This window comes from Eschrichtius robustus, chromosome 17 (genome assembly GCF_028021215.1).
Source record: "Eschrichtius robustus isolate mEscRob2 chromosome 17, mEscRob2.pri, whole genome shotgun sequence".
Classification (NCBI taxonomy): Eukaryota; Metazoa; Chordata; class Mammalia; order Artiodactyla; family Eschrichtiidae; genus Eschrichtius; species Eschrichtius robustus.
In genome coordinates, this window is record NC_090840.1 from 2100431 (window position 1) to 2112808 (window position 12378).

Consider the following 12378-nt stretch of genomic DNA (forward strand, 5'->3'; position numbering starts at 1 on the left):
ATCAACACATGACATTTTTGTGTGTTTTACTTTGGTCTTAGAGTCAGAGCAACAAACAATGTGAATTTGATTTTAAAAGACACTTACACATATAAAAACTTAACAAGTCTATTGATTTAAAACATTTATCTGATTCTTTCATCCAAGTCGATAAGTTATTTGTTAGTTTTTATAACTATGGAGACTACCACACTCTACTCATTAGAAAAACCTTCCTTGGCTGTGTCTTCCGCAAGGGCTGTGATCTTTCTGGTGTTACTGCCATCACCTTGCATCAAGTGCAATTTGCCAATGCTGGCAATCGCATTTAGTGATATGTCATCAGTACTTCTGATTCTGACCTAAAATAAGAGCAAGGATGCAAACTTCTTAACAGTGGGGGAAGAATGAGACCAATGATTGAGAAATGTTCCATAACAAAAAAAGTTTGTAGAACCCACATCCAGGATATTCTGAGTTTAATTTCTATGGCTTTTGTTCTGTACCAAGCTGGTTTCCTGTAACCTGTAAGTTATGCTACTTTCTTTTGGATGCTTAACACTAATTTAGCATGTTTTATGAGAATCTTTATTACCCAGCGATACTATTTTCTTTATATTACATGTACACAGTATTACATTTGAGCAGAATGTATTTTCTTATTCTTACCTCTTTTAGTACAAACAATGGAAATGGACACTTGAAACCTGGATGAACAAACATTTTAGCATCTGAATATTACGGTCATTCAGTAGCTGAGTAGGTCAGACACATGCTCTGTAGTGACATGAAACTCCAACGGTGCCCTTACATTGATCTCAAATTCAGAGCTCTCCTAGGTGAGATTAATTCTGATACACAGGGAGGCCAATGTTTGATCAAAACTCATAAAGCCGATCCTGGTTCGCTAGCAGTTTTATTTCGGGTTCGACTGCCAGCAGGCAGGGTCATTACCAGCCTTCTGCCAACTGCAGTGAAATCCTCTCCCATTCCCGTGGTGTTTGGGGAGGTTTCTTCATGTACCAGAGGCAGGAAACCTTTCTGCCAACACCTAGCAACACCGCACACACCAACATTAACACCTGAACTTGAAAGGTGACAGCCCACAGCTAACATTGAGCTTTTACAGATGTTCAGTATCTTTTCAAGCTCCTCAGCTGATCAGATTTTCATGAATTATTCAGTTGGAAACACTAGGAGGGCTGTCAGTTCTGCTCTGACAAGGCCATATGTTTCACAAATCAAATTCTTACACCTTTCTCTGCTATTTAGTGATGACATTTGTCATGTAAGTGCCGGCACCAGAACCTTGCCTGCCCCTTCTACGTTTCACTTTCAAATTCTTTAAAAATATAATTATCGCTCTTCACAGTAGCTGATCCTTAAAAAGAGAGACAACATTCTAAACTAATCCTTCTCCCATCCTGGAGGGGTCGTACTTAAGCTTTAATTATCAAGGCATTTTGACATCTTCTATGTGGAGAGCTAAGGAGATGCTCTCACCACCACCAACGAAACCTTGCCCATACTTTCAGGCAGCACTCAGGTGTGTGTATGACTATATGATCCATATCTATGATGAGAAAAGGGTGGGAGAAGATATTTGATTCCAGGTCACAACCCACTGAGTTAGTAGTAAAAGAACAAAATGAAACTTACTAAGGTTGAAATTGACAGGTTTGCTTGATAACATCAAAAAGCATCCATTTGAGTAATTTCACCCCAGAAGAAAATGCAGTTGGAATAAACACCAAGCTTTAGAAACTCCAATGTTCTGGCTGCCCTGGAGTCCTTAAGTGATTTCAGTGTGGTAGCCTTGCTATCAAAAAGGATCCTTTGTACTGTTTCCAAAATGCTTGGCCATTCACACGAATGACCGGTCAGAAGTGTGCCATAGATAACTGTGTGATAAAAGCTCCTAGCAAAAACATTTAGAACAGAAATGCAATGATAAAATAGCTCTTCTACAGGTTTCTGCTTATTTTATGTCAAAGATATATTCCTTTTATAGAGGCACAGTGCCTCTATAAAAGGTGTCACTGGAATATTTAGACTATCCTTTTGCTTACGTGTAATTCTTACACCTACATGCATTATCTCTACAAATTCTATAAATTAATATTACTTTATCTTTCCATTTAGGTTTGATATGAAACATCACTTAAATCCCTCCCTGCTTAAGCTAAAAAGAAAGAATTTGGTGGTCTGCAACTAATAATTTGGCCATTACAGTAACTGGTATTAGAAACAAGGATTTAATATCTGCTCTGATTGACTAAAGGCCAGTGAGAATTAGCATTAAATTATAGGATATCTGGCAGCTCTGGATACCAGCGGGGAAACAGATAACTAGAATGAAGTGTCAGCAAAGGCTTTGTCTAGACTCTGAGACTATTTCCCTAAGCTGTTAGGATGGGCAGATAAAATGCCAGGAATGTGGGATGGGATGGCCATTTTTACCTGCATTGTAGAACTTGTAATAAAAAATTAAAACGTCAAATTTTATTTTTTTGCCTTAAATTATGGTCATAAAATGAGCATGTTTTTATAACTGCCTCAGAATAATTTATAATCTCTGGTGCCTTGTGGATCAGGGCAAGGGGAGAAGAAAATCAGTCACAGAGTCAGTTCTGGATATTGCTGTATGCATAGCTGTCTTGCCTCTTTTGCTTCTCAAAATATAAAAACTTTCGTTAACATTTTTATCTCAATTGCCAGAGTCAGACAAGTAATCCAAACGAGAGCCACTTTGAGATGGCCGAGGGTTTGCTATCAGATCCATTTATGTGCATCTTATGCCCTTCAGGGCAATTTCTGATCCAGGAGTCTGCTTAGTCTTCTGGCAAAATGATTCTCCCCACAAGGCTACCAGGAATCTTCTTTGCAAACCCAACTTAAAAACTATGAAAGGAATGACAATCTTTCATTTTTCTGTAGACTTGCTCCTTTGACTTATGTTTTAAAGCGGTGTATGGGGAGAAGAGGTTTGTATCGTGCTCTGGTCTAGCTCGGGGTTAGTGGGTTTTAATCCAGCAGTCACTCTGAGGTTAGAGGTACAGAGCATCCCAAGCGCTGAATTGCTCTGCTCACGCGGGAGCACTGAATCCTCTGGGGTCACTTCCTTCACCTGCAGCGGCTCCAGGAGCTGCTCCCTGAAAGAGGCACCTGTCGCTAAACCAACACTCATCAGCTACGATTCAGAAGAGTTCTTCTCCAAATTAGGACCCTAACCTAGACCCATTTGCTGCGAAGGTGCTTTTCTTTGTACCCAGGTGAGCGGAATCGTCTCACCAGGGACACCCCATCATTCCAGGTCCCTCAACCCTAACACTAACCCCTGCCCTCACCAAGGATCACAACCTACCTTTTCCAGCAAGAGTGGGTACCACCACCCACACTCGGCAGGCTGATTTCGCTGGGAGGAAGCTGCAATTTCAACTTACTGAAAGTCATATCATTGCCATAATTCATGCAACAATAACTCCTCTAAATTGGAGTCATTCCATGAGAGAATGAACCTCAATTCCACATACAGTAAACCCGAAAGTTTACCCGAATGCTAGCAGTTAAGTATACACCAACATCTTATCAATATCTTCATTTGCATCTTGACACAATTCTTCTTTAGATCAATACTCAACCAACTACATCATTTCAACAGTGTAACAGGACATTTATGCATTGGCTAGGGGAAAATCACTTCTTTATTTATAGTCTTCTTCATTCTACTGTTGGCTGTAAAGCTTTCTTCAGAAAACTTAGATTTTGACTAGTCTTGACTCACTGATGCATTCCTCATTTTCAGTTCCCTAAATAATTCCATTCTTTTCTTACATAACAGAATGAGGAAAGAAAGTGCTAACTCGTGTTGCACTAAGGTGCCGTAATATTCTCGGATTATATTGTAAAAATCTTCTGTTACGCTTTGAGTTCTTAAAGTATTGGCTTTGAAAGTCTGTCAGGCAAAGTGTTTATAGGTTTGTTCCTAAGACACCCTCAATACCATGTGAAACCATAAAAATCAAATTGAACTTGAGCTGGACTTGATTTAATTAGTTTTGTCTATTGGAAATTACAGTCAGGATTTTGAAGGAGCTTCTTAATTCCTCTAGGCTTTATTACTTGGCCTATTCTCAGCATGGTTTTTTCTTTCCTGTATCAAGTTATTAAAAAGCCCAGTGTAGCTGGTAAGGATCATGCTGTTTCTCAGGAGAGGTAATGACTCTCAGAAAGAAGGGATGTTATTTAATTTTTATCTTTGGCACACAACAGAAAAGAGCAAAGATAGTGTTTTGTTCCTGAGAGAATCTTTCTATTGCATATTTCATCGTTATCTTTTCTGGGCACTACGAAATAATGATTTTAGAGCTCTATTTGGCAAGAGACAGATGTTAAGCACCCTTTAACTACCATTGTGTATTCTGCTCGATTCGTAGAAAGAAAAAACGGTGACCACACACCTGACGATATCAGTTCTACTCCACTGAAATATTCACTTTTAATAGCTCCCAGTATACCCTTCCAGAAATTTTCTACAACTATAAAAATATAAGTGATTTTAACTAATGCAAATTTACCCATGTTTGCATGGTAATTTGTGCAAAGTTATCTAAATAACCTTCTGAAAATTGTTGCTCTACGTCAGACAAAACATCAGTCACTGGTAGGTTGTAGATCTAAATGTAAAGCGTACAACAAAAAAAGCTTCTCAAATAAAACATGGGTAATATATTAGGATTCTCCAGAGAAACAGAACCTACAGGAAGTATATATATGGAGAGAGAAAGAGCTATCTCATGAGAAATTGGCTCCTGTGAGTATAAAAGCATGTCCAAGTCTGTGTAACTGATGTCTCAGTTTGAGACTGAAGGCTGTTTGGCTACTGTAGAGCCAGGTAGAGCTGATGTCCCAGAGTGAAGACTGCAGGCAGGAAAATTCACTCTTACTTGGGGGAGGCCCGCACTTTTGTTCTATTCAGGCCTTCCACTGATTGGATGAGGCCCACCCACATTAGGGAGAGTAATCTGCTTTGCTCAGTCTACAGATTTAAATATTAATCTCACCCAAAAACAACTTCACAGAAACACCCAGGCTAGTGTTTGATCTGGGCACCCATGGCCTAGTCATGTTGACATATAAAATTAGCAATCGCAAGTAATATTTATAAAAATGTAGCTTGAAGAACTATTTCTTAACAGAAATTGGAGAGATTTTAACCACAAAGGAAAGATTGTTAACATATCACATTAAAATTAAAGTTAATAAATCCTGTTATTTGATAGACAACATTAAGAGAATGCTATTATACAATGGAATATGGTGCAGCCATCAAAATCAATTATTTACTGTGACAAGAAAGTTGAATGAAAGAAGTTAAATGCAAAAGAGAGAATGTTCTTATATTTCCATTTATTTGAGCTACAACAACTAACAAATGCCATGTTTAGATTTAGAAATGAAGCATAGCAGTTACGTTTAGGGAGAATGGGGATGGAGACATGAGAGTTGTTTAAATGCTTACATTCACTTTGTGATAATCCGCTAACATACAACTTTATATCTGTGCAGTATTCTTTATGTATGATATGCATGGATAAAGAATAAGCTAGATCCTAATTTTCTTATATTTTCAAGCAGCAATTAAATTGGCCCTCTAAACTAAAAGAACAAAAAATAAAAATCTCTGTATCTTCTAGAGTTATTAAAGTAATGATCAGGGGAACTGAAGAGAAAGAGAAATACACAAATACAGGAGGAGAACAAAATCTATATGGCAGAAGAGCATTGTAAACTCAACTGCAACATAAAGCTAGAGAACATAATTAGGATTAACATATCCATTATATTTAACAATGCTAAACCTCATATTAGGAAAATATCTGTCAGGTTTGTTTTTAAAAACTTACAATACATAAGATAAAAATAAGAAAAATTTAAAGTAAAAGAATAAGCAGTTATGTTAGATAAATGCAAACAAAGAGATGGTAGAGTAGTGAAGATTAAAATTAGACAAGCATAGAATAAGAGCCTAGGAATAAACCCACATAAACAGAGTCAACACATGAGGGAGGGCAATCTTCCCTACTCAGTCTATGAGTTTAAATGTCAATCTCATCCAAAACACCCTCCCAGAAGCACCCAGAAATATGTTTGGCCAAATATCTCGGCAACCCACGGCCCAAGAGCTGACATAAAATTAACCATCCCCATTATTAAAAATAATGTGGAGATTTACTCTTTTTCATGACATGTAATGATTTAATTGGCATAATAAGTTTTCTGTTTCTTGTAGATTTGAATGAATTTCATGAGGGACCAAACAGATATAATATAATAAGGAGTGGGTTTAGCTCTAAATTCAAACTGAAACATTTGTATTGTGTTGTACAAGCCACAGAGAGTATTCAGCCTGAAGAGGACTCATCACGTGGGTGGAGCCTGGAGAATCAAGTCAGCTACTATTATTTCCTTTCAATTCCTGTTATGTGTTTAGATGCAAGGTTATGTGATACATTCAAATTCATAGCAATATTATCTTTATTACACAAATTTATCATTTATTAGAATAAAATCTTTGTCTAGTTTTTGCTATATGAATATGAAATTGTCCTCATTTTTTCATAGACTTTATTTTTAGAGCAGTTTTCATTTGCATTTCTCTGACAGTTAGTGGCATTGAACATCTTTTCATGTACTCATTGGCCATTCACGTATCTTCTTTGAAGAAATGTCTATTCAAGTCATCTGCCCATTTTTGAATAAAATTAAAGAAAAAAGCTAACAGAAAATTATTGTGACCTAGAGCTTGGTGAAGAATTCTTAGACTTGACACCAAAATAAAAAATTAGTTAAATTGGACCTCAATGAAATTAAATTTTTACCCTGTTAAGATAATGAAAAAACCTATAGACTGGAAGAAAGTATTTGCAAACCACATTTCTGACAGAGGACTCATATCTAGAATATATAAAGAAATCTCAAAACAACAGTAGAAAAAAACAACAGCAAATAAATTAGAAAATGGTTAAAAGGCATGAACAGACATTTCCCTGAAGAGGATTTACAGGTAACATCTAAGTACATGAAAATTTGGTCAGCATCATTAACTATTAGGGAAATGCAAAATAAACCATGACAAATTATCACTACACACCTATCCGAGTGGCCAAAGTTTTTTAAAAAGACAACATCAAATGCTGACAACATCAAATGTGGAAGAACTGGGTCACTCATACATTGTTGCTGGGAATGTAAGATTGTATAACTTCTCTGAAAACAGTTTGGCAGTTTCTGAGAAACTAAATATGTCCTCACCCCATGACCCAGCAATTGTACTCCTGGGCATTTATCCCAGAGAAATAAAAACGTATCTTCACACACAAAATCCTAGACATGAATGCTTCTAAGAGCTTTATTTGTAACAGCCAAGCACTGGAAACAACACATATGTCCTTCAACAGTTGGATGGTGAAGCAAACTGTGTTCCATCAACCATGGAAGCCCGTGTAGCAGTCAAGGGAAGAAACTGTTAATACACACAAAAACCAGGATGGATCTCAAGGGGATTTTGTTGAGTGAAAAAAAGTAATCCAAAAGGATTACACACTTTATCATTCCACTTATATAAAATTATTGAAATGACATGACTTATAAACATGAACAAGGCATTAGTGGTTTCCAGGCTTTAGGGATGAGCGGAGAGGGAGCTCTTGGCTTAAAAAAGGCAGCACAGAGGATCCTTGTGATGAATGGTTCTCCACCTTGACTGCGGTGGTGGGTCCAGGAATCTGCACACGTGATAAAATTGCATAGAATAAAATGGGCATGCACACACACACACCACACTCACACTGGACTGCCTATAAAAATGACAACATTTGAATAAAGTCAACGGATTGTATCAATACCAATTTCCTATTGTATGATTGCACTCTAGTTAAGCACAGTGACCCCGCCGGGTAAGATGGGGTGACAGGTATATGGGTTCTCTCTGTAATATTTCCTACAACTGCATGTGAACCTACAATTGTGTAAAAAATATAAATAAATCACTTAGACCAAACACATATTTTAGTATGAACAAAAACTCAGAATTTGAGTAGTAGTGATGTGTCAACGTAGATTCATGTATTGTGACAAATATCTCACTCTGTGTTGATGGTGGAGAGGCTGTAAGTCTGTGAGGGCAGGTGGTACAGGGGAGCTCTCTGTACTGTCCACTTAGCTTTGCTGTGAACCTGAAGCTGCTCTAAAGGTTAATTTGAATTAAAGAAGTAAATAAAATAAAGCCTTTATTATTATAATTTATTATTATTACTAATCAATTGTATTATGAAATCCAAGTTTGTCATCTTTCTCTCATCGTCAAGTTGCAGCAAAGAATGGATCAAGTCTAGTTTCCTTCCAACAGGCTCATGCATCTCCTTAAAGACCATCCTGAACTGATTATCAATTACTTCCCCCTTTAATCTTTGTTTTCTTTCATTGAGTAGCAGCCTTGCAGCTATTTAAACAGAAGCCCACTTACGAGGCACTGAGCACTGTATCTTCCCCAAGAGACGTATCATTAATTTATATTCCATCCATTTGATGTGATTCATTCCTGTGGTGACATTGCTTCACTAATAGGGACATATTTCTTCACTATCCCTGGATCTCCCGCATGTGGTGACAAAAGAGACTCCTTCAGGACTCGTATTCGTGTGTAAATGACTCTCTCAAGTCATTGGTATCTTTCTGAACAAAGCTGAAAACAACATTTCTAGCTCTATTACTTTCCATCTACTTGACAGATGTTTCCCATTCATCATCCATTGGGAGAGAAGAGTTTTGAAATTAAATCAGCAAAATAGAAGCCAGAGAATCTCCCCACTCAATCTTCCTCACTGACTTCCTGGAAACATTTAAGCAGCTACAGAAGCTGTGTTTCTTTTTAAGGAATCAAATCAATATTCTCTTTTTTTTTTGCAGTGGCAAGTATTTCTTTTGAATTAGCTTTACTTATCACTAAGATTGCTTGCTAAAAACACACATTTGAAACCACTTTTCCTTTGAAATATTAAACTATGATATATGTACAAAATATGTCCAGGTCTTAATGTACATTTTTTTTCAATTGATGTTACTATGTCTGTCTTGCCTTGAGTTTTTTTTTCAATACGCTAAATGATGTTAATTGCTTTTTGAGTTACTTCTTGAGTTGAGATTTCTTCAAGACATTGAACCAATGGAAAGACCAGGTCAAGTATTTCGAACAGAAGCTGTCTTTAGTACTGTTACCGCACCAACAGTTTGAATTTCATCTGATTACGTTCTTTTGTTCCAAAAAAATATGAATTTCCCACTTGTTGGTGAGCAGACTTCTTGGACATCGTATTCTCGGCCTGACTCCTCACATTTCTAATCTGAGTCTCCAAGCAGACGTCTCATGTTTAAGGGGCTTCACTCCTAGGAGGTGAAGTTGGAGGTGGCAGGAAGGCGGTTTAATCGCTGTGACAGTTGCTCACGTGTTCCCGTCACAGCAGGCAAGCCCGGGAGCTCTTGCTATCAACGGAAGGCGTGACTGCAATGCGGCCTCGTGCTTTCTGTGATGTGGGATTTCACGCCACGTTGTATTTGTCTTTAATCTTTTTCTGGCACGTTAACTATGTTGCACACATAATCTCTTACCTGATTTCATTTGCTCAGGAATCATACACATTTTATATGCTATTGAAAGAAGCTTGCCGTTGATGTAAGAAGCCTAGAGCTTAAATTTAAAATGTATGAATCGTTACTGCACATTTTTAACATGCTTACCCATATTTCAAACAAAATTCCAAACCAAAATGTATAACACTAAATATATTTCACCTTGATATGAATGATTTCATGTACGAACAAGTCCAAGTAAAAGAGAATTTATATAAAACATGGATGTTTTATTCTCTACTTAATATGCTTATGTATGATAATGCAAATGGAATAACCTGCATGTATCATGATGGAGTTTGAAAATGTAATTGTGGAAACTATTATCTTTATGAATGAAAGAAAAATAGAGTACAGAGTATTCCTTACTACATATAATGGAAGCAGCTGATATGTGAATACAGCTTTACAAGTAATGAAGGGTGACTATCATCAAACAAAAGGGCATACACACAAAATACTGGTCCCTCCCATCAGAAAACATAAACACGGAATGGACAGATTTTTCACGATGAATTTTCTTAGAATTTAATCTGCTTTTAGTCCCCAGTTGTCTATCAAGTGGTTCACAACTGCTCTGGTGGTTTTGGAAGAAAAGGCAGAGGTAATTTGATTTGTAAACATTTCTCAACTTTCATGAATATCCTATTAAGAGTTTTACATAGAGATTTTTCTGTATTTTGCAGAGCCATATGGGTGTCTGAGCAAAAAAATAAAAATCAGTAATACTGATCTTAGTTTAAAAGGTTAATATTTTATTTATCATGGATTTCTGCATTAATTTTGATTTTTTAAATTATTGCATAAAGTACTATTGACCTGTTTTACTGTGTGTTTTGGTGTACCCTTAAATTTTGCACCTGAGGGGAGAAATGAGTATGAGTAGTAAGTAAGTGAACTGGTCCAGCCAACCTCGAGTCGGGGGCACCATTCCCCTTCGTGTGAATCACACACTATTGCTTTCTTTGGTTACATTAACATTTTGTAATTAAAATACTGCTTATGCATCAGTGACTCAAAAGGACTCATTAAAGCAAAAAGTAATAATTACCAGTGAAGAAATACTAACACATAAAGTATAAAAATAAAAACTGAGAATAACAATATAAATGGAGACTATGAGTCACAGAGTGTGATTTGAAATACCAGTGAGAAGTAAATATTAAATGTTTTGGTTGCACCCAGGCTCTGAAGAAGTAAATTTTGAATAGGAAACACAATTATAATGATCTAAAAAGTGGTTTTTTTTTTTTTATGATACCAAAAATCCCTACTTCCCTGTATATTACCTTTTATAAACTTTGTCAGAAAATGGCATAAAGCCAGCAAAATGTGTATCATTTTATTTTTCTGAAAATTTTGGCTTTCTAAAACACGATCCAAAGCATGTTTTATAAATAAGAAATGGATTGTTTTTTGCCCTGAAGACTCAAAAGAGACCCAAACTAGAGAAATTTCACTTAAAGGAATACTAGTCATGGCAAAAACGTGCCCAAGAAACTCTATTACTGAAAAGTTTAAAAACCAGTACCAAAATTAATGGAAAGGTCCTATGATTGAGGCAAAACCGAATGAATGTTGACCAACCTATTTATCATATGACACTGTGGAAATTACACATCGGTAGAAGAATGATTGTACTCACGCTGCTGGAAGAAATCAGGAGAACGTGGATCAGCTCTCGGCATACATGTGAGAACCACTTCGGGGAGAGTGCTTATTCTGCTTTTCACTGAGTGGGAAAGGTTTTTTATTTATTGAGCAACTTTTTTTGTGAGCCATGGAGGAGACTGAAATAGTGTTTTAGAATCAGCATAGGTACAGCAAGAAATGCCTTAATGCCAATCTTCAGACTGTTTAACCACAGACAATTGGTCATAAACAATATACTTTATGGTTAAAAGAAACAGTGAAGTGTATGACGTTCGCAAATCACAGACACACCCATCAACTGTCCATCACGCCACGTCCAGAAATGGGCCGTAGGGTCAAGCCTGCCCTAAACAGTTAAGTATGTTCTCTGCCCAGGGCACAGATGCACACTTCCTTTGTCAAAATGAGCGATATGATTTCTTAAATTCTTCAGAAAGGCATATTTTAACATATTATGTTACACTGAAAAGCCTGACCCTCTCACTTCAGTCCTGAGTTGACAATTTCTTTTTCAACGTTGAGAAAAAGCTATCATCATTTCTTAAACAAACGGTGGAAAATCTTGATCATTGAGTAATTTTTACCCACTTCTTAAGTCTTTTTAAAACCATATCTAAATTCAACAACAGAACATTCAGAAATCTATTCCAGGTGTGACTGAAACCAAAGAAGTGAAAGGAAATCCTTTCTTTGCTTTCCTCCAAGCTTAAATTTTAAACTTCCAACTTTTGGGTTTTGTTTATTCATCTAATCTGAAAAATGTCTCTGAAGTTTTTAAAACTGTCAAAGGCAATTAATTCTGAGTTTCCAGTTTCCTGTTAACTGTTTAACAAAGGTCCCAACACTCTTCCTAAAAGTATAAGTATGAATTAGAAATGTCCACCCTAATAAAGATTTGTTACAGAACGTAATGGCACGTTAAACCTTATTTATTGCTCAAGCCCTCTCTTGAGTTTAATAAGTGTGTCAAGAATTGCAATCAGTATAGCTTCCTGAAATGAGAGTATGCACACACACACACAATTGAAATGCATATTATTACAGTTTTATTTGATT